Source organism: Chamaea fasciata, unplaced genomic scaffold, assembly GCF_029207755.1.
Source record: "Chamaea fasciata isolate MVZ Bird 193981 ecotype frontalis unplaced genomic scaffold, bChaFas1.0.hap1 SCAF_38, whole genome shotgun sequence".
NCBI classification, from domain to species: Eukaryota; Metazoa; Chordata; class Aves; order Passeriformes; family Sylviidae; genus Chamaea; species Chamaea fasciata.
This window is the reverse complement of record NW_027094123.1, coordinates 573678-597928: the sequence shown is the minus strand read 5'-3', so window position 1 is coordinate 597928 and position 24251 is coordinate 573678.

The following is a 24251-nucleotide window of genomic DNA, read 5'->3' as shown; positions in this document are numbered from 1 at the left end:
AATGGCAACATCACCCAGATAGGTGTCTCTGAAAGGATCCAAAAAGGTGCAGTCTACAACAGGGTTATCCCACACAGGCAGTTGCAGCTACATTAGCAAAAACATTTCCAGAAAATCTCCATTTTCTACTCTGTCCCTCATTCCCGTTCTGAAAATTCCCTTTTTTGAGCTAAAATTCATTTGAAAACATCATCTACATGCACACGGCAAGCACAGGACTTTGCAGCAAGCCCAGCACCCTTGCTGGCACTCTGGAAATGCCAGCACAGTGTGCCAGGACAGTGGCAGCGGCCTCGGGGACACGCAGCGGGAATGTGGGGCAATGCTGACACCCCATGGCTGCTCCTGCACCACCGACGGCAGCGGCACAGCCAGCACCCCAAAGGCTGCCTGCAAATTGCCTCACGTCTCACACACCTCCCACTGAGCCCCCGGTGCTCCGACAAAACCACCTCAGCGTCCTCCTGCTCAAGCTCCAACTTCCCTGCTGCTTTGCACGCATCCAAAACACGGCGCAGCAATCGCCAGCCCTTCTGTCCAGAACACAATTAAAACTCGGATTCAGCCCACAAGGACAACTTGCAGAGCCCTGTCCACAGCAAGTCTGGCCTGATCTCACCGTGCACTTACAGACATGGCATTTCTCCTGGGGGTTAAGGAACAGAACCTGATCATTGCACGCAATCACAGACATAAGGCAAAATAAATCTGTAAGTCTCTTCAACATTTGTTGCTTAAAGCTCTTTAAACGAGCCTATTCTCTGGCTCAGAAATTAAGTGGAAAGTGACAGATGCAATCACTTGCAGTGCATCTGAGCCCTGAATGACCTCATGACACAAGTCAAGCCTGTCTAGGCCCAACACCATCTTTTGAGAACATTTCATTCAAGCTGAAAGAACACTCATTTCCACCTACAAGAACCCTAAAGAAATCATTGCAGGAAAAAAGCTGTCATTAGTACCAGAACATGTCTCAAATACCTGCAATGTCATTTAGAAACTGCATTGCACCATGACAGCAACTTCTTTCTAGAACACTCTTTTGGACAGATACAATGCTATTGCACTAAAAATAACCTGGGTCAAACAATGAGGAAAGGAGGATATTCTAACACAGACACAGCTTACCGCATTTGGACAATATTTCAGCATCATCTAGAAAGAAGGGAAATCTTGTTTGAAGGCCTGACAGCAAGTTAAAAGTTGAGCATTCTGGTTGGGTCACAGGGTGCAAGTAACTCAGCCACCACCACAGGCCTGCTGGCAGGAGGGCTTCCCTGCTGGCAGGAGGGCTTCCCTGGCACAGCTGATCCTCCAGAGCCTCCTGAGGCCTCCCCCTGCCCTCAGGCACAAGGCTGCTCTGCCCAGGGCCGTGCCCAGCACTGCACACTGACCCCAAACACTCCAGGAGCCCACTGGGGCCACAGCAACCGCCTGGCGCCCCCAACACTCCATGGACGTCAACCCATTATGAGCACGGCAACAGCCTGGCACCCAAACATTCCCACCACTGCTGTCTCCTGGGAAACAGATGCAGAACCCAGCAATAGGATTACCCCTATTAGCAGTACCACAGACACAGGCTGCCATTGCAACCAGTGATAAAAATTCAACCAAAATCCCATCCATTTCATTCTGCTGCCAACCCTCTCTGATTTAGCTAAGAGAATCATCTGCGTTTCTTCCCAAGATCTGATCTACTTCATAAACCATTTCTTTCCAGTTTCAAACCAAACGACATGCATATCAATATTTTACAATTTCCCTAAATAATATCCACATTTACCTGAAAACCATTTACTGCATCTCTACCTTAAGTGTTGTTTCTCACAGCTGAAAGTTAATTACAAATACAGGCTCCAATTTAGCCCAACATTTCCAGCCTCTCCAAAGTGCACTTCCATTTGTACACTGGATTTCCATCTTATCTCAATACATAGGATGTAAAAGAAAGGACATCATGCATTCCCTTGAATTTTATCCACAAATTTGGGGAAGACAACAACACCAAAAAAAAGCAAATCCAGACTCCTACCTTGTCACTGTTGTAGATGTGCTCTCAGTAGAGCACATTTCCGCCATTTCTGCACTATTTCCTCTCTCTGCTTGATACTCCTCCTCTTCTTTTCAAAATCCTTTCACACTGAATTGACCATACAAGTGGGATGTCACCCGTATTAGTACCAAATGCCCCTCTGCTGCAACTAAATTCTACTTTTCCTATGAATTTATCATCATTCAGGTTTTGTCCGCAAAGAGTCACACCGAATAGTCACAATAAATTTTGAAGCTTTGCTCAGAAAGTGCCTTGTAACCCAAGAATGCCCCTGCTCACAAAAAGTGCACTGAGTAATAATACACTGGTCTGTGTTAGCACAGCTCACTAAACGGCCCAGTTATTCTGCCTAACGGTGTCATCTCCCCCATTTACCAAACCATTCATTCTTATCACCCAGAGTACCTGTCATTTAAGTGTTATCATTAGTTCTGCTTCAATAATGAACATACATAGAGATGCTCTGCCAGCCTGGGCAGACCATCCTGTTTCCCCACACACACACACACACAACTTCTCTGAGCTCTCTATTTAAGCTCTAGGAACACTTGGAGAATAGTTTTTTAATCTTCAATTATTGCAATTTACCCCCGTATCCACAGCACTATTAAAATGCTTTCTCTTAGCAAGATGAAATACTGCTCCTATTTCTGCAATTCATCAGCTGATAAAGGGCAGTGCTACAGAGAGCTTCTAAACCCAACACCACTGACATGGCATCAGGATCAATTTAAAAGCATTTGATTTTCTAGTTGCAATTATGCTTGAACCAGATTATTCAAAAAAAAAAAAACAAAAAACAAAAAAACAAAACCCTCTGCAGCCACATGACAAGCAGTCTATAAGATGTGAACCTCAGATAAAATCATCCATTCCGTTCTTAAGATTGATTAATAGTTTAAATTCCTATTTAAAATATCTCCTTCTTTAGTTATTCTTTTAGGTTTAGGGAATGTTTTCCTCAAACAAAATCTTGCACTTGTAATACACCACTCTTAAAAGAGATTTTAACTCTTATGTACCTTCCTATCTCAATTTCATAGAGGGATTATAACAGGTTTCTTCCAGAGGGACAGCACAGGCCCCAAGATCCCAAACCCAGGGAAACAGAGAGAGTGAACACTCCCAACACTCCAGCTGTGGTTGGGAAAAGCCATAACAATGACACAAAGGACACATCTCACGTCCCAGAGCACCAGCCCTGGAATGGCAACATCACCCAGACAGGCGTCTCTGAAAGGATCCAAAAAGGTGCAGTCTACAACAGGGTTATCCCACACAGGGAGTTGGAGCTACATTAGCAAAAACATTTCCAGAAAATCTCCATTTTCTACTCTGTCCCTCATTCCCGTTCTGAAAATTCCCTTTTTCCAGCTAAAATTCATTTGAAAACACAATCTACATGCACACGGCGAGCACAGGACTTTGCAGCAAGCCCAGCACCCTTGCTGGCACTCTGGAAATGCCAGCACAGTGTGCCGGGACAGTGGCGGCGGCCTCGGGGACACGCAGCGGGAAGGTGGGGCAATGCTGACACCCTATGGCTGCTCCTGCACCACCGACGGCAGCGGCACAGCCAGCACCCCAAAGGCTGCCTGCAAATTGCCTCACGTCTCACACACCTCCCACTGAGCCCCCGGTGCTCCGACAAAACCACCTCAGCGTCCTCCTGCTCAAGCTCCAACTTCCCTGCTGCTTTGCACGCATCCAAAACACGGCGCAGCAATCGCCAGCCCTTCTGTCCAGAACACAATTAAAACTCGGATTCAGCCCCCAAGGACAACTTGCAGAGCCCTGTATACAGCAAGTCTGGCCTGATCTCACCGTGCATTTACAGACATGGCATTTCTCCTGGGGGTTAAGGAACAGAACCTGGTCATTGCACGCAATCACAGACATAAGGCAAAATAAATCTGGAAGTCTCTTCAACATTTGTTGCTTAAAGCTCTTTAAACCAGCCTATTCTCTGGCTCAGAAATTAAGTGGAAAATGACAAATGCAATCACTTGCAGTGCATCTGAGCCCTGAATGATCTCATGACACAAGTCAAGCCTGTCTAGGCCCAACACCATCTTTTGAGAACATTTCATTCAAGCTGAAAGAACACTCATTTCCACCTACAAGAACCCTAAAGAAATCATTGCAGGAAAAAAGCTGTCATTAGTACCAGAACATGTCTCAAATACCTGCAATGTCATTTAGAAACTGCATTGCACCATGACAGCAACTTATTTCTAGAACACTCTTTTGGACAGATACAGTGCTATTGCACTAAAAATAACCTGGGTCAAACAATGAGGAAAGGAGGATGTTCTAACACAGACACAGCTTACCGCATTTGGACAATATTTCAGCATCATCTAGAAAGAAGGGAAATCTTGTTTGAAGGCCTGACAGCAAGTTAAAAGTTGAGCATTCTGGTTGGGTCACAGGGTGCAAGTAACTCAGCCACCACCACAGGCCTGCTGGCAGGAGGGCTTCCCTGCTGGCAGGAGCGCTTCCCTGGCACAGCTGATCCTCCAGAGCCTCCTGAGGCCTCCCCCTGCCCTCAGGCACAAGGCTGCTCTGCCCAGGGCCGTACCCAGCACTGCACACTGACCCCAAACACTCCAGGAGCCCACTGGGGCCACAGCAACCGCCTGGCGCCCCCAACACTCCATGGACGTCAACCCATTATGAGCACGGCAACAGCCTGGCACCCAAACATTCCCACCACTGCTGTCTCCTGGGAAACAGATGCAGAACCCAGCAATAGGATTACCCCTATTAGCAGTACCACAGACACAGGCTGCCATTGCAACCAGTGATAAAAATTCAACCAAAATCCCATCCATTTCATTCTGCTGCCAACCCTCTCTGATTTAGCTAAGAGAATCATCTGCGTTTCTTCCCAAGATCTGATCTACTTCATAAACCATTTCTTTCCAGTTTCAAACCAAACGACATGCATATCAATATTTTACAATTTCCCTAAATAATATCCACATTTACCTGAAAACCATTTACTGCATCTCTACCTTAAGTGTTGTTTCTCACAGCTGAAAGTTAATTACAAATACAGGCTCCAATTTAGCCCAACATTTCCAGCCTCTCCAAAGTGCACTTCCATTTGTACACTGGATTTCCATCTTATCTCAATACATAGGATGTAAAAGAAAGGACATCATGCATTCCCTTGAATTTTATCCACAAATTTGGGGAAGACAACAACACCAAAAAAAGCAAATCCAGACTCCTACCTTGTCACTGTTGTAGATGTGCTCTCAGTAGAGCATATTTCTGCCATTTCTGCACTATTTCCTCTCTCTGCTTGATACTCCTCCTCTTCTTTTCAAAATCCTTTCACACTGAATTGACCATACAAGTGGGATGTCACCCGTATTAGTACCAAATGCCCCTCTGCTGCAACTAAATTCTACTTTTCCTATGAATTTATCATCATTCAGGTTTTGTCCGCAAAGAGTCACACCGAATAGTCACAATAAATTTTGAAGCTTTGCTCAGAAAGTGCCTTGTAACCCAAGAATGCCCCTGCTCACAAAAAGTGCACTGAGTAATAATACACTGGTCTGTGTTAGCACAGCTCACTAAACGGCCCAGTTATTCTGCCTAACGGTGTCATCTCCCCCATTTACCAAACCATTCATTCTTATCACCCACAGTACCTGTCATTTAAGTGTTATCATTAGTTCTGCTTCAATAATGAACATACATAGAGATGCTCTGCCAGCCTGGGCAGACCATCCTGTTTCCCCACACACACACACACACAACTTCTCTGAGCTCTCTATTTAAGCTCTAGGAACACTTGGAGAATAGTTTTTTAATCTTCAATTATTGCAATTTACCCCCGTATCCACAGCACTATTAAAATGCTTTCTCTTAGCAAGATGAAATACTGCTCCTATTTCTGCAATTCATCAGCTGATAAAGGGCAGTGCTACAGAGAGCTTCTAAACCCAACACCACTGACATGGCATCAGGATCAATTTAAAAGCATTTGATTTTCTAGTTGCAATTATGCTTGAACCAGATTATTCAAAAAAAAAAAACAAAAAACCAAAAAACAAAACCCTCTGCAGCCACATGACAAGCAGTCTATAAGATGTGAACCTCAGATAAAATCATCCATTCCGTTCTTAAGATTGATTAATAGTTTAAATTCCTATTTAAAATATCTCCTTCTTTAGTTATTCTTTTAGGTTTAGGGAATGTTTTCCTCAAACAAAATCTTGCACTTGTAATACACCACTCTTAAAAGAGATTTTAACTCTTATGTACCTTCCTATCTCAATTTCATAGAGGGATTATAACAGGTTTCTTCCAGAGGGACAGCACAGGCCCCAAGATCCCAAACCCAGGGAAACAGAGAGAGTGAACACTCCCAACACTCCAGCTGTGGTTGGGAAAAGCCATAACAATGACACAAAGGACACATCTCACGTCCCAGAGCACCAGCCCTGGAATGGCAACATCACCCAGACAGGCGTCTCTGAAAGGATCCAAAAAGGTGCAGTCTACAACAGGGTTATCCCACACAGGGAGTTGGAGCTACATTAGCAAAAACATTTCCAGAAAATCTCCATTTTCTACTCTGTCCCTCATTCCCGTTCTGAAAATTCCCTTTTTCCAGCTAAAATTCATTTGAAAACACAATCTACATGCACACGGCGAGCACAGGACTTTGCAGCAAGCCCAGCACCCTTGCTGGCACTCTGGAAATGCCAGCACAGTGTGCCGGGACAGTGGCGGCGGCCTCGGGGACACGCAGCGGGAAGGTGGGGCAATGCTGACACCCTATGGCTGCTCCTGCACCACCGACGGCAGCGGCACAGCCAGCACCCCAAAGGCTGCCTGCAAATTGCCTCACGTCTCACACACCTCCCACTGAGCCCCCGGTGCTCCGACAAAACCACCTCAGCGTCCTCCTGCTCAAGCTCCAACTTCCCCGGTGCTTTGCACGCATCCAAAACACGGCGCAGCAATCGCCAGCCCTTCTGTCCAGAACACAATTAAAACTCGGATTCAGCCCCCAAGGACAACTTGCAGAGCCCTGTATACAGCAAGTCTGGCCTGATCTCACCGTGCATTTACAGGCATGGCATTTCTCCTGGGGGTTAAGGAACAGAACCTGGTCATTGCACGCAATCACAGACATAAGGCAAAATAAATCTGGAAGTCTCTTCAACATTTGTTGCTTAAAGCTCTTTAAACCAGCCTATTCTCTGGCTCAGAAATTAAGTGGAAAATGACAAATGCAATCACTTGCAGTGCATCTGAGCCCTGAATGATCTCATGACACAAGTCAAGCCTGTCTAGGCCCAACACCATCTTTCGAGAACATTTCATTCAAGCTGAAAGAACACTCATTTCCACCTACAAGAACCCTAAAGAAATCATTGCAGGAAAAAAGCTGTCATTAGTACCAGAACATGTCTCAAATACCTGCAATGTCATTTAAAAACTGCATTGCACCATGACAGCAACTTATTTCTAGAACACTCTTTTGGACAGATACAGTGCTATTGCACTAAAAATAACCTGGGTCAAACAATGAGGAAAGGAGGATGTTCTAACACAGACACAGCTTACCGCATTTGGACAATATTTCAGCATCATCTAGAAAGAAGGGAAATCTTGTTTGAAGGCCTGACAGCAAGTTAAAAGTTGAGCATTCTGGTTGGGTCACAGGGTGCAAGTAACTCAGCCACCACCACAGGCCTGCTGGCAGGAGGGCTTCCCTGCTGGCAGGAGGGCTTCCCTGGCACAGCTGATCCTCCAGAGCCTCCTGAGGCCTCCCCCTGCCCTCAGGCACAAGGCTGCTCTGCCCAGGGCCGTGCCCAGCACTGCACACTGACCCCAAACACTCCAGGAGCCCACTGGGGCCACAGCAACCGCCTGGCGCCCCCAACACTCCATGGACGTCAACCCATTATGAGCACGGCAACAGCCTGGCACCCAAACATTCCCACCACTGCTGTCTCCTGGGAAACAGATGCAGAACCCAGCAATAGGATTACCCCTATTAGCAGTACCACAGACACAGGCTGCCATTGCAACCAGTGATAAAAATTCAACCAAAATCCCATCCATTTCATTCTGCTGCCAACCCTCTCTGATTTAGCTAAGAGAATCATCTGCGTTTCTTCCCAAGATCTGATCTACTTCATAAACCATTTCTTTCCAGTTTCAAACCAAACGACATGCATATCAATATTTTACAATTTCCCTAAATAATATCCACATTTACCTGAAAACCATTTACTGCATCTCTACCTTAAGTGTTGTTTCTCACAGCTGAAAGTTAATGACAAATACAGGCTCCAATTTAGCCCAACATTTCCAGCCTCTCCAAAGTGCACTTCCATTTGTACACTGGATTTCCATCTTATCTCAATACATAGGATGTAAAAGAAAGGACATCATGCATTCCCTTGAATTTTATCCACAAATTTGGGGAAGACAACAACACCAAAAAAAAGCAAATCCAGACTCCTACCTTGTCACTGTTGTAGATGTGCTCTCAGTAGAGCACATTTCCGCCATTTCTGCACTATTTCCTCTCTCTGCTTGATACTCCTCCTCTTCTTTTCAAAATCCTTTCACACTGAATTGACCATACAAGTGGGATGTCACCCGTATTAGTACCAAATGCCCCTCTGCTGCAACTAAATTCTACTTTTCCTATGAATTTATCATCATTCAGGTTTTGTCCGCAAAGAGTCACACCGAATAGTCACAATAAATTTTGAAGCTTTGCTCAGAAAGTGCCTTGTAACCCAAGAATGCCCCTGCTCACAAAAAGTGCACTGAGTAATAATACACTGGTCTGTGTAAGCACAGCTCACTAAACGGCCCAGTTATTCTGCCTAACGGTGTCATCTCCCCCATTTACCAAACCATTCATTCTTATCACCCACAGTACCTGTCATTTAAGTGTTATCATTAGTTCTGCTTCAACAATGAACATACATAGAGATGCTCTGCCAGCCTGGGCAGACCATCCTGTTTCCCCACACACACACACACACAACTTCTCTGAGCTCTCTATTTAAGCTCTAGGAACACTTGGAGAATAGTTTTTTAATCTTCAATTATTGCAATTTACCCCCGTATCCACAGCACTATTAAAATGCTTTCTCTTAGCAAGATGAAATACTGCTCCTATTTCTGCAATTCATCAGCTGATAAAGGGCAGTGCTACAGAGAGCTTCTAAACCCAACACCACTGACATGGCATCAGGATCAATTTAAAAGCATTTGATTTTCTAGTTGCAATTATGCTTGAACCAGATTATTCAAAAAAAAAAAAAAACAAAAAACCAAAAAACAAAACCCTCTGCAGCCACATGACAAGCAGTCTATAAGATGTGAACCTCAGATAAAATCATCCATTCCGTTCTTAAGATTGATTAATAGTTTAAATTCCTATTTAAAATATCTCCTTCTTTAGTTATTCTTTTAGGTTTAGGGAATGTTTTCCTCAAACAAAATCTTGCACTTGTAATACACCACTCTTAAAAGAGATTTTAACTCTTATGTACCTTCCTATCTCAATTTCATAGAGGGATTATAACAGGTTTCTTCCAGAGGGACAGCACAGGCTCCAAGATCCCAAACCCAGGGAAACAGAGAGAGTGAACACTCCCAACACTCCAGCTGTGGTTGGGAAAAGCCATAACAATGACACAAAGGACACATCTCACGTCCCAGAGCACCAGCCCTGGAATGGCAACATCACCCAGACAGGCGTCTCTGAAAGGATCCAAAAAGGTGCAGTCTACAACAGGGTTATCCCACACAGGGAGTTGGAGCTACATTAGCAAAAACATTTCCAGAAAATCTCCATTTTCTACTCTGTCCCTCATTCCCGTTCTGAAAATTCCCTTTTTCCAGCTAAAATTCATTTGAAAACACAATCTACATGCACACGGCGAGCACAGGACTTTGCAGCAAGCCCAGCACCCTTGCTGGCACTCTGGAAATGCCAGCACAGTGTGCCAGGACAGTGGCAGCGGCCTCGGGGACACGCAGCGGGAAGGTGGGGCAATGCTGACACCCCATGGCTGCTCCTGCACCACCGACGGCAGCGGCACAGCCAGCACCCCAAAGGCTGCCTGCAAATTGCCTCACGTCTCACACACCTCCCACTGAGCCCCCGGTGCTCCGACAAAACCACCTCAGCGTCCTCCTGCTCAAGCTCCAACTTCCCTGCTGCTTTGCACGCATCCAAAACACGGCGCAGCAATCGCCGGCCCTTCTGTCCAGAACACAATTAAAACTCGGATTCAGCCCACAAGGACAACTTGCAGAGCCCTGTCACCAGCAAGTCTGGCCTGATCTCACCGTGCATTTACAGACATGGCATTTCTCCTGGGGGTTAAGGAACAGAACCTGATCATTGCACGCAATCACAGACATAAGGCAAAATAAATCTGGAAGTCTCTTCAACATTTGTTGCTTAAAGCTCTTTAAACCAGCCTATTCTGTGGCTCAGAAATTAAGTGGAAAATGACAAATGCAATCACTTGCAGTGCATCTGAGCCCTGAATGACCTCATGACACACGTCAAGCCTGTCTAGGCCCATCACCATCTTTTGAGAACATTTCATTCAAGCTGAAAGAACACTCATTTCCACCTACAAGAACCCTAAAGAAATCATTGCAGGAAAAAAGCTGTCATTAGTACTAGAACATGTCTCAAATACCTGCAATGTCATTTAGAAACTGCATTGCACCATGACAGCAACTTATTTCTAGAACACTCTTTTGGACAGATACAATGCTATTGCACTAAAAATAACCTGGGTCAAACAATGAGGAAAGGAGGATATTCTAACACAGACACAGCTTACCGCATTTGGACAATATTTCAGCGTCATCTAGAAAGAAGGGAAATCTTGTTTGAAGGCCTGACAGCAAGTTAAAAGTTGAGCATTCTGGTTGGGTCACAGGGTGCAAGTAACTCAGCCACCACCACAGGCCTGCTGGCAGGAGGGCTTCCCTGCTGGCAGGAGGGCTTCCCTGGCACAGCTGATCCTCCAGAGCCTCCTGAGGCCTGCCCCTGCCCTCAGGCACAAGGCTGCTCTGCCCAGGGCCGTACCCAGCACTGCACACTGACCCCAAACACTCCAGGAGCCCACTGGGGCCACAGCAACCGCCTGGCGCCCCCAACACTCCATGGACGTCAACCCATTATGAGCACGGCAACAGCCTGGCACCCAAACATTCCCACCACTGCTGTCTCCTGGGAAACAGATGCAGGATGCGGCAAAATGATTACCCCTATTAGCAGCACCACAGACACAGGCTGCCATTGCTACCAGTGATAAAAATTCAACCAAAATCCCATCCACTTCATTCTGCTGCCAACCCTCTCTGATTTAGCTAAGAGAATCATCTGCATTTCCTCCCAAGATCTGATCTACTTCATAAACCATTTCTTTCCAATTTCAATCCAAACGACATGCATATCAATATTTTACAATTTCCCTAAATAATAGCCACATTTACCTGAAAACCATTTACTGCATCTCTACCACAAGTGTTGTTTCTCACAGCTGAAAGTTAATGACAAATACAGGCTCCAATTTAGCCCAACATTTCCAGCCTCTCCAAAGTGCAGTTCCATTTGTACACTGGATTTCCATCTTATCTCAATACATAGGATGTAAAAGAAAGTACATCATGCATTCCCTTGAATTTTATCCACAAACTTGAGGAAGACAACAACACCAAAATAAAGCAAATCCAGACTCCTACCTTGTCACTGTTGTAGATGTGCTCTCAGTAGAGCACATTTCCGCCATTTCTGCACTATTTCCTCTCTCTGCTTGATACTCTTCCTCTTCTTTTCAAAATCCTTTCACACTGAATGGACCATTCAAGTGGGATATCACCAGTATTAGTATCAAATGCCCCTCTGCTACAACTAAATTCTACTTTTCCTATGCATTTATCATCATTCGGGTTTTGTCTGCAAAGAGTCACACCGAATAGTCACAATAAATTTTGAAGCTTTGCTCAGAAAGTGCCTTGTAACCCAAGAATGCCCCTGCTCACAAAAAGTGCACTGAGTATTAATACACCGGTCTGTATTAGCACAGCTCACTAAATGGCCCAGTTATTCTGCCGAACGCTGTCATCTCCCCCATTTACCAAACCATTCATTTTTATCACCCACAGTACCTGTCATTTAAGTGTTATCATTAGTTCTGGTTCAACAATGAACATATATAGAGATGCTCTGCCAGCCTGGGCAGAACATCCTGTTTCCCCACACACACACACACAACTTCTCTGAGCTCTCTATTTAAGCTCTAGGAACACTTGGAGAATAGTTTTTTAATCTTCAATTATTGCAATTTACCCCCGTATCCACAGCACTATTAAAATGCTTTCTCTTAGCAAGATGAAATACTGCTCCTATTTCTGCAATTCATCAGCTGATAAAGGGCAGTGCTACAGAGAGCTTCTAAACCAAACACCACCGACATGGCATCAGGATCAATTGAAAAGCATTTGATTTTCTAGTTGCAATTATGCTTGAACCAGATTATTCAAAAAAAAAAAAAAAAAAAAAAAGAAAACCACCAAAACCAAAAAACAAAACCCTCTGGAGCCACATGACAAGCAGTCTGTAAGATGTGAACCTCAGATCAAATCATCCATTCCATTCTTAAGATTGATTAGTAGTTTAAATTCCTATTTAAAATATCTCCTTCTTTAGTTATTCTTTTAGGTTTAGGGAATGTATTCCTCAAACAAAATCTTGCACTTGTAATACACCACTCTTAAAAGAGATTTTAACTCTTATGTACCTTCCTATCTCAATTTCATAGAGGGATTATAACAGGTTTCTTCCAGAGGGACAGCACAGGCCCCAAGATCCCAAACCCTGGGAAACAGAGAGAGTGAACACTCCCAACACTCCAGCTGTGGTTGGGAAAAGCTATAACAATGGCACAAAGGACACATCTCACATCCCAGAGCACCAGCCCTGGAATGGCAACATCACCCAGATAGGTGTCTCTGAAAGGATCCAAAAAGGTGCAGTCTACAACAGGGTTATCCCACACAGGCAGTTGCAGCTACATTAGCAAAAACATTTCCAGAAAATCTCCATTTTCTACTCTGTCCCTCATTCCCGTTCTGAAAATTCCCTTTTTTGAGCTAAAATTCATTTGAAAACATCATCTACATGCACACGGCAAGCACAGGACTTTGCAGCAAGCCCAGCACCCTTGCTGGCACTCTGGAAATGCCAGCACAGTGTGCCAGGACAGTGGCAGCGGCCTCGGGGACACGCAGCGGGAATGTGGGGCAATGCTGACACCCCATGGCTGCTCCTGCACCACCGACGGCAGCGGCACAGCCAGCACCCCAAAGGCTGCCTGCAAATTGCCTCACGTCTCACACACCTCCCACTGAGCCCCCGGTGCTCCGACAAAACCACCTCAGCGTCCTCCTGCTCAAGCTCCAACTTCCCTGCTGCTTTGCACGCATCCAAAACACGGCGCAGCAATCGCCAGCCCTTCTGTCCAGAACACAATTAAAACTCGGATTCAGCCCACAAGGACAACTTGCAGAGCCCTGTCCACAGCAAGTCTGGCCTGATCTCACCGTGCACTTACAGACATGGCATTTCTCCTGGGGGTTAAGGAACAGAACCTGATCATTGCACGCAATCACAGACATAAGGCAAAATAAATCTGTAAGTCTCTTCAACATTTGTTGCTTAAAGCTCTTTAAACGAGCCTATTCTCTGGCTCAGAAATTAAGTGGAAAGTGACAGATGCAATCACTTGCAGTGCATCTGGGCCCTGAATGACCTCATGACACAAGTCAAGCCTGTCTAGGCCCAACACCATCTTTTGAGAACATTTCATTCAAGCTGAAAGAACACTCATTTCCACCTACAAGAACCCTAAAGAAATCATTGCAGGAAAAAAGCTGTCATTAGTACCAGAACATGTCTCAAATACCTGCAATGTCATTTAGAAACTGCATTGCACCATGACAGCAACTTCTTTCTAGAACACTCTTTTGGACAGATACAATGCTATTGCACTAAAAATAACCTGGGTCAAACAATGAGGAAAGGAGGATATTCTAACACAGACACAGCTTACCGCATTTGGACAATATTTCAGCATCATCTAGAAAGAAGGGAAATCTTGTTTGAAGGCCTGACAGCAAGTTAAAGTTGAGCATTCTGGTTGGGTCACAGAGTGCAAGTAACTCACCCACCACCACAGGCCTGCTGGCAGGATGGCTTCCCTGCTGGCAGGAGGGCTTCCCTGGCACAGCTGATCCTCCAGAGCCTCCTGAGGCCTCCCCCTGCCCTCAGGCACAAGGCTGCTCTGCCCAGGGCCGTGCCCAGCACTGCACACTGACCCCAAACACTCCAGGAGCCCACTGGGGCCACAGCAACCGCCTGGCGCCCCCAACACTCCATGGGCGTCAACCCATTATGAGCATTGCAACAGCCTGGCACCCAAACATTCCCACCACTGCTGTCTCCTGGGAAACAGATGCAGAACCCAGCAATAGGATTACCCCTATTAGCAGTACCACAGACACAGGCTGCCATTGCAACCAGTGATAAAAATTCAACCAAAATCCCATCCATTTCATTCTGCTGCCAACCCTCTCTGATTTAGCTAAGAGAATCATCTGCGTTTCTTCCCAAGATCTGATCTACTTCATAAACCATTTCTTTCCAGTTTCAAACCAAACGACATGCATATCAATATTTTACAATTTCCCTAAATAATATCCACATTTACCTGAAAACCATTTACTGCATCTCTACCTTAAGTGTTGTTTCTCACAGCTGAAAGTTAATTACAAATACAGGCTCCAATTTAGCCCAACATTTCCAGCCTCTCCAAAGTGCACTTCCATTTGTACACTGGATTTCCATCTTATCTCAATACATAGGATGTAAAAGAAAGGACATCATGCATTCCCTTGAATTTTATCCACAAATTTGGGGAAGACAACAACACCAAAAAAAAGCAAATCCAGACTCCTACCTTGTCACTGTTGTAGATGTGCTCTCAGTAGAGCACATTTCCGCCATTTCTGCACTATTTCCTCTCTCTGCTTGATACTCCTCCTCTTCTTTTCAAAATCCTTTCACACTGAATGGACCATTCAAGTGGGATGTCACCCGTATTAGTACCAAATGCCCCTCTGCTGCAACTAAATTCTACTTTTCCTATGAATTTATCATCATTCAGGTTTTGTCCGCAAAGAGTCACACCGAATAGTCACAATAAATTTTGAAGCTTTGCTCAGAAAGTGCCTTGTAACCCAAGAATGCCCCTGCTCACAAAAAGTGCACTGAGTAATAATACACTGGTCTGTGTTAGCACAGCTCACTAAACGGCCCAGTTATTCTGCCTAATGGTGTCATCTCCCCCATTTACCAAACCATTCATTCTTATCACCCACAGTACCTGTCATTTAAGTGTTATCATTAGTTCTGCTTCAACAATGAACATACATAGAGATGCTCTGCCAGCCTGGGCAGACCATCCTGTTTCCCCACACACACACACACACAACTTCTCTGAGCTCTCTATTTAAGCTCTAGGAACACTTGGAGAATAGTTTTTTAATCTTCAATTATTGCAATTTACCCCCGTATCCACAGCACTATTAAAATGCTTTCTCTTAGCAAGATGAAATACTGCTCCTATTTCTGCAATTCATCAGCTGATAAAGGGCAGTGCTACAGAGAGCTTCTAAACCCAACACCACTGACATGGCATCAGGATCAATTGAAAAGCATTTGATTTTCTAGTTGCAATTATGCTTGAACCAGATTATTCAAAAAAAAAAAACAAAAAAACCAAAAAACAAAACCCTCTGCAGCCACATGACAAGCAGTCTATAAGATGTGAACCTCAGATAAAATCATCCATTCCGTTCTTAAGATTGATTAATAGTTTAAATTCCTATTTAAAATATCTCCTTCTTTAGTTATTCTTTTAGGTTTAGGGAATGTTTTCCTCAAACAAAATCTTGCACTTGTAATACACCACTCTTAAAAGAGATTTTAACTCTTATGTACCTTCCTATCTCAATTTCATAGAGGGATTATAACAGGTTTCTTCCAGAGGGACAGCACAGGCTCCAAGATCCCAAACCCAGGGAAACAGAGAGAGTGAACACTCCCAACACTCCAGCTGTGGTTGGGAAAAGCCATAACAATGACACAAAGGACACATCTCACGTCCCAGAGCACCAGCCCTGGAATGGCAACATCACCCAGACAGGCGTCTCTGAAAGGATCCAAAAAGGTGCAGTCTACAACAGGGTTATCCCACACAGGGAGTTGGAGCTACATTAGCAAAAACATTTCCAGAAAATCTCCATTTTCTACTCTGTCCCTCATTCCCGTTCTGAAAATTCCCTTTTTCCAGCTAAAATTCATTTGAAAACACAATCTACATGCACACGGCGAGCACAGGACTTTGCAGCAAGCCCAGCACCCTTGCTGGCACTCTGGAAATGCCAGCACAGTGTGCCGGGACAGTGGCGGCGGCCTCGGGGACACGCAGCGGGAAGGTGGGGCAATGCTGACACCCCATGGCTGCTCCTGCACCACCGACGGCAGCGGCACAGCCAGCACCCCAAAGGCTGCCTGCAAATTGCCTCACGTCTCACACACCTCCCACTGAGCCCCCGCTGCTCCGACAAAACCACCTCAGCGTCCTCCTGCTCAAGCTCCAACTTCCCTGCTGCTTTGCACGCATCCAAAACACGGCGCAGCAATCGCCGGCCCTTCTGTCCAGAACACAATTAAAACTCGGATTCAGCCCCCAAGGACAACTTGCAGAGCCCTGTATACAGCAAGTCTGGCCTGATCTCACCGTGCATTTACAGGCATGGCATTTCTCCTGGGGGTTAAGGAACAGAACCTGGTCATTGCACGCAATCACAGACATAAGGCAAAATAAATCTGGAAGTCTCTTCAACATTTGTTGCTTAAAGCTCTTTAAACCAGCCTATTCTCTGGCTCAGAAATTAAGTGGAAAATGACAAATGCAATCACTTGCAGTGCATCTGAGCCCTGAATGATCTCATGACACAAGTCAAGCCTGTCTAGGCCCAACACCATCTTTTGAGAACATTTCATTCAAGCTGAAAGAACACTCATTTCCACCTACAAGAACCCTAAAGAAATCATTGCAGGAAAAAAGCTGTCATTAGTACCAGAACATGTCTCAAATACCTGCAATGTCATTTAGAAACTGCATTGCACCATGACAGCAACTTATTTCTAGAACACTCTTTTGGACAGATACAGTGCTATTGCACTAAAAATAACCTGGGTCAAACAATGAGGAAAGGAGGATGTTCTAACACAGACACAGCTTACCGCATTTGGACAATACTTCAGCATCATCTAGAAAGAAGGGAAATCTTGTTTGAAGGCCTGACAGCAAGTTAAAAGTTGAGCATTCTGGTTGGGTCACAGGGTGCAAGTAACTCAGCCACCACCACAGGCCTGCTGGCAGGATGGCTTCCCTGCTGGCAGGAGCGCTTCCCTGGCACAGCTGATCCTCCAGAGCCTCCTGAGGCCTCCCCCTGCCCTCAGGCACAAGGCTGCTCTGCCCAGGGCCGTACCCAGCACTGCACACTGACCCCAAACACTCCAGGAGCCCACTGGGGCCACAGCAACCGCCTGGCGCCCCCAACACTCCATGGACGTCAACCCATTATGAGCACGGCAACAGCCTGGCACCCAAACATTCCCACCACTGCTGTCTCCTGGGAAACAGATGCAGAACCCAGCAATAGGATTACCCCTATTAGCAGTACCACAGACACAGGCTGCCATTGCAACCAGTGATAAAAATTCAACCAAAATCCCATCCATTTCATTCTGCTGCCAACCCTCTCTGATTTAGCTAAGAGAATCATCTGCGTTTCTTCCCAAGATCTGATCTACTTCATAAACCATTTCTTTCCAGTTTCAAACCAAACGACATGCATATCAATATTTTACAATTTCCCTAAATAATATCCACATTTACCTGAAAACCATTTACTGCATCTCTACCTTAAGTGTTGTTTCTCACAGCTGAAAGTTAATTACAAATACAGGCTCCAATTTAGCCCAACATTTCCAGCCTCTCCAAAGTGCACTTCCATTTGTACACTGGATTTCCATCTTATCTCAATACATAGGATGTAAAAGAAAGGACATCATGCATTCCCTTGAATTTTATCCACAAATTTGGGGAAGACAACAACACCAAAAAAAAGCAAATCCAGACTCCTACCTTGTCACTGTTGTAGATGTGCTCTCAGTAGAGCACATTTCCGCCATTTCTGCACTATTTCCTCTCTCTGCTTGATACTCCTCCTCTTCTTTTCAAAATCCTTTCACACTGAATGGACCATTCAAGTGGGATGTCACCCGTATTAGTACCAAATGCCCCTCTGCTGCAACTAAATTCTACTTTTCCTATGAATTTATCATCATTCAGGTTTTGTCCGCAAAGAGTCACACCGAATAGTCACAATAAATTTTGAAGCTTTGCTCAGAAAGTGCCTTGTAACCCAAGAATGCCCCTGCTCACAAAAAGTGCACTGAGTAATAATACACTGGTCTGTGTTAGCACAGCTCACTAAACGGCCCAGTTATTCTGCCTAATGGTGTCATCTCCCCCATTTACCAAACCATTCATTCTTATCACCCACAGTACCTGTCATTTAAGTGTTATCATTAGTTCTGCTTCAACAATGAACATACATAGAGATGCTCTGCCAGCCTGGGCAGACCATCCTGTTTCCCCACACACACACACACACAACTTCTCTGAGCTCTCTATTTAAGCTCTAGGAACACTTGGAGAATAGTTTTTTAATCTTCAATTATTGCAATTTACCCCCGTATCCACAGCACTATTAAAATGCTTTCTCTTAGCAACATGAAATACTGCTCCTATTTCTGCAATTCATCAGCTGATAAAGGGCAGTGCTACAGAGAGCTTCTAAACCCAACACCACTGACATGGCATCAGGATCAATTGAAAAGCATTTGATTTTCTAGTTGCAATTATGCTTGAACCAGATTATTCAAAAAAAAAAAACAAAAAAACCAAAAAACAAAACCCTCTGCAGCCACATGACAAGCAGTCTATAAGATGTGAACCTCAGATAAAATCATCCATTCCGTTCTTAAGATTGATTAATAGTTTAAATTCCTATTTAAAATATCTCCTTCTTTAGTTATTCTTTTAGGTTTAGGGAATGTTTTCCTCAAACAAAATCTTGCACTTGTAATACACCACTCTTAAAAGAGATTTTAACTCTTATGTACCTTCCTATCTCAATTTCATAGAGGGATTATAACAGGTTTCTTCCAGAGGGACAGCACAGGCTCCAAGATCCCAAACCCAGGGAAACAGAGAGAGTGAACACTCCCAACACTCCAGCTGTGGTTGGGAAAAGCCATAACAATGACACAAAGGACACATCTCACGTCCCAGAGCACCAGCCCTGGAATGGCAACATCACCCAGACAGGCGTCTCTGAAAGGATCCAAAAAGGTGCAGTCTACAACAGGGTTATCCCACACAGGGAGTTGGAGCTACATTAGCAAAAACATTTCCAGAAAATCTCCATTTTCTACTCTGTCCCTCATTCCCGTTCTGAAAATTCCCTTTTTCCAGCTAAAATTCATTTGAAAACACAATCTACATGCACACGGCGAGCACAGGACTTTGCAGCAAGCCCAGCACCCTTGCTGGCACTCTGGAAATGCCAGCACAGTGTGCCGGGACAGTGGCGGCGGCCTCGGGGACACGCAGCGGGAAGGTGGGGCAATGCTGACACCCCATGGCTGCTCCTGCACCACCGACGGCAGCGGCACAGCCAGCACCCCAAAGGCTGCCTGCAAATTGCCTCACGTCTCACACACCTCCCACTGAGCCCCCGCTGCTCCGACAAAACCACCTCAGCGTCCTCCTGCTCAAGCTCCAACTTCCCTGCTGCTTTGCACGCATCCAAAACACGGCGCAGCAATCGCCGGCCCTTCTGTCCAGAACACAATTAAAACTCGGATTCAGCCCCCAAGGACAACTTGCAGAGCCCTGTATACAGCAAGTCTGGCCTGATCTCACCGTGCATTTACAGGCATGGCATTTCTCCTGGGGGTTAAGGAACAGAACCTGGTCATTGCACGCAATCACAGACATAAGGCAAAATAAATCTGGAAGTCTCTTCAACATTTGTTGCTTAAAGCTCTTTAAACCAGCCTATTCTCTGGCTCAGAAATTAAGTGGAAAATGACAAATGCAATCACTTGCAGTGCATCTGAGCCCTGAATGATCTCATGACACAAGTCAAGCCTGTCTAGGCCCAACACCATCTTTTGAGAACATTTCATTCAAGCTGAAAGAACACTCATTTCCACCTACAAGAACCCTAAAGAAATCATTGCAGGAAAAAAGCTGTCATTAGTACCAGAACATGTCTCAAATACCTGCAATGTCATTTAGAAACTGCATTGCACCATGACAGCAACTTATTTCTAGAACACTCTTTTGGACAGATACAGTGCTATTGCACTAAAAATAACCTGGGTCAAACAATGAGGAAAGGAGGATGTTCTAACACAGACACAGCTTACCGCATTTGGACAATACTTCAGCATCATCTAGAAAGAAGGGAAATCTTGTTTGAAGGCCTGACAGCAAGTTAAAAGTTGAGCATTCTGGTTGGGTCACAGGGTGCAAGTAACTCAGCCACCACCACAGGCCTGCTGGCAGGATGGCTTCCCTGCTGGCAGGAGCGCTTCCCTGGCACAGCTGATCCTCCAGAGCCTCCGGAGGCCTCCCCCTGCCCTCAGGCACAAGGCTGCTCTGCCCAGGGCCGTACCCAGCACTGCACACTGACCCCAAACACTCCAGGAGCCCACTGGGGCCACAGCAACCGCCTGGCGCCCCCAACACTCCATGGACGTCAACCCATTATGAGCACGGCAACAGCCTGGCACCCAAACATTCCCACCACTGCTGTCTCCTGGGAAACAGATGCAGAACCCAGCAATAGGATTACCCCTATTAGCAGTACCACAGACACAGGCTGCCATTGCAACCAGTGATAAAAATTCAACCAAAATCCCATCCATTTCATTCTGCTGCCAACCCTCTCTGATTTAGCTAAGAGAATCATCTGCGTTTCTTCCCAAGATCTGATCTACTTCATAAACCATTTCTTTCCAGTTTCAAACCAAACGACATGCATATCAATATTTTACAATTTCCCTAAATAATATCCACATTTACCTGAAAACCATTTACTGCATCTCTACCTTAAGTGTTGTTTCTCACAGCTGAAAGTTAATTACAAATACAGGCTCCAATTTAGCCCAACATTTCCAGCCTCTCCAAAGTGCACTTCCATTTGTACACTGGATTTCCATCTTATCTCAATACATAGGATGTAAAAGAAAGGACATCATGCATTCCCTTGAATTTTATCCACAAATTTGGGGAAGACAACAACACCAAAAAAAGCAAATCCAGACTCCTACCTTGTCACTGTTGTAGATGTGCTCTCAGTAGAGCATATTTCTGCCATTTCTGCACTATTTCCTCTCTCTGCTTGATACTCCTCCTCTTCTTTTCAAAATCCTTTCACACTGAATTGACCATACAAGTGGGATGTCACCCGTATTAGTACCAAATGCCCCTCTGCTGCAACTAAATTCTACTTTTCCTATGAATTTATCATCATTCAGGTTTTGTCCGCAAAGAGTCACACCGAATAGTCACAATAAATTTTGAAGCTTTGCTCAGAAAGTGCCTTGTAACCCAAGAATGCCCCTGCTCACAAAAAGTGCACTGAGTAATAATACACTGGTCTGTGTTAGCACAGCTCACTAAACGGCCCAGTTATTCTGCCTAACGGTGTCATCTCCCCCATTTACCAAACCATTCATTCTTATCACCCACAGTACCTGTCATTTAAGTGTTATCATTAGTTCTGCTTCAATAATGAACATACATAGAGATGCTCTGACAGCCTGGGCAGACCATCCTGTTTCCCCACACACACACACACACAACTTCTCTGAGCTCTCTATTTAAGCTCTAGGAACACTTGGAGAATAGTTTTTTAATCTTCAATTATTGCAATTTACCCCCGTATCCACAGCACTATTAAAATGCTTTCTCTTAGCAAGATGAAATACTGCTCCTATTTCTGCAATTCATCAGCTGATAAAGGGCAGTGCTACAGAGAGCTTCTAAACCCAACACCACTGACATGGCATCAGGATCAATTTAAAAGCATTTGATTTTCTAGTTGCAATTATGCTTGAACCAGATTATTCAAAAAAAAAAAACAAAAAACCAAAAAACAAAACCCTCTGCAGCCACATGACAAGCAGTCTATAAGATGTGAACCTCAGATAAAATCATCCATTCCGTTCTTAAGATTGATTAATAGTTTAAATTCCTATTTAAAATATCTCCTTCTTTAGTTATTCTTTTAGGTTTAGGGAATGTTTTCCTCAAACAAAATCTTGCACTTGTAATACACCACTCTTAAAAGAGATTTTAACTCTTATGTACCTTCCTATCTCAATTTCATAGAGGGATTATAACAGGTTTCTTCCAGAGGGACAGCACAGGCCCCAAGATCCCAAACCCAGGGAAACAGAGAGAGTGAACACTCCCAACACTCCAGCTGTGGTTGGGAAAAGCCATAACAATGACACAAAGGACACATCTCACGTCCCAGAGCACCAGCCCTGGAATGGCAACATCACCCAGACAGGCGTCTCTGAAAGGATCCAAAAAGGTGCAGTCTACAACAGGGTTATCCCACACAGGGAGTTGGAGCTACATTAGCAAAAACATTTCCAGAAAATCTCCATTTTCTACTCTGTCCCTCATTCCCGTTCTGAAAATTCCCTTTTTCCAGCTAAAATTCATTTGAAAACACAATCTACATGCACACGGCGAGCACAGGACTTTGCAGCAAGCCCAGCACCCTTGCTGGCACTCTGGAAATGCCAGCACAGTGTGCCGGGACAGTGGCGGCGGCCTCGGGGACACGCAGCGGGAATGTGGGGCAATGCTGACACCCTATGGCTGCTCCTGCACCACCGACGGCAGCGGCACAGCCAGCACCCCAAAGGCTGCCTGCAAATTGCCTCACGTCTCACACACCTCCCACTGAGCCCCCGGTGCTCCGACAAAACCACCTCAGCGTCCTCCTGCTCAAGCTCCAACTTCCCTGCTGCTTTGCACGCATCCAAAACACGGCGCAGCAATCGCCAGCCCTTCTGTCCAGAACACAATTAAAACTCGGATTCAGCCCCCAAGGACAACTTGCAGAGCCCTGTATACAGCAAGTCTGGCCTGATCTCACCGTGCATTTACAGGCATGGCATTTCTCCTGGGGGTTAAGGAACAGAACCTGGTCATTGCACGCAATCACAGACATAAGGCAAAATAAATCTGGAAGTCTCTTCAACATTTGTTGCTTAAAGCTCTTTAAACCAGCCTATTCTCTGGCTCAGAAATTAAGTGGAAAATGACAAATGCAATCACTTGCAGTGCATCTGAGCCCTGAATGATCTCATGACACAAGTCAAGCCTGTCTAGGCCCAACACCATCTTTTGAGAACATTTCATTCAAGCTGAAAGAACACTCATTTCCACCTACAAGAACCCTAAAGAAATCATTGCAGGAAAAAAGCTGTCATTAGTACCAGAACATGTCTCAAATACCTGCAATGTCATTTAGAAACTGCATTGCACCATGACAGCAACTTATTTCTAGAACACTCTTTTGGACAGATACAGTGCTATTGCACTAAAAATAACCTGGGTCAAACAATGAGGAAAGGAGGATGTTCTAACACAGACACAGCTTACCGCATTTGGACAATATTTCAGCATCATCTAGAAAGAAGGGAAATCTTGTTTGAAGGCCTGACAGCAAGTTAAAAGTTGAGCATTCTGGTTGGGTCACAGGGTGCAAGTAACTCAGCCACCACCACAGGCCTGCTGGCAGGAGGGCTTCCCTGCTGGCAGGAGCGCTTCCCTGGCACAGCTGATCCTCCAGAGCCTCCTGAGGCCTCCCCCTGCCCTCAGGCACAAGGCTGCTCTGCCCAGGGCCGTACCCAGCACTGCACACTGACCCCAAACACTCCAGGAGC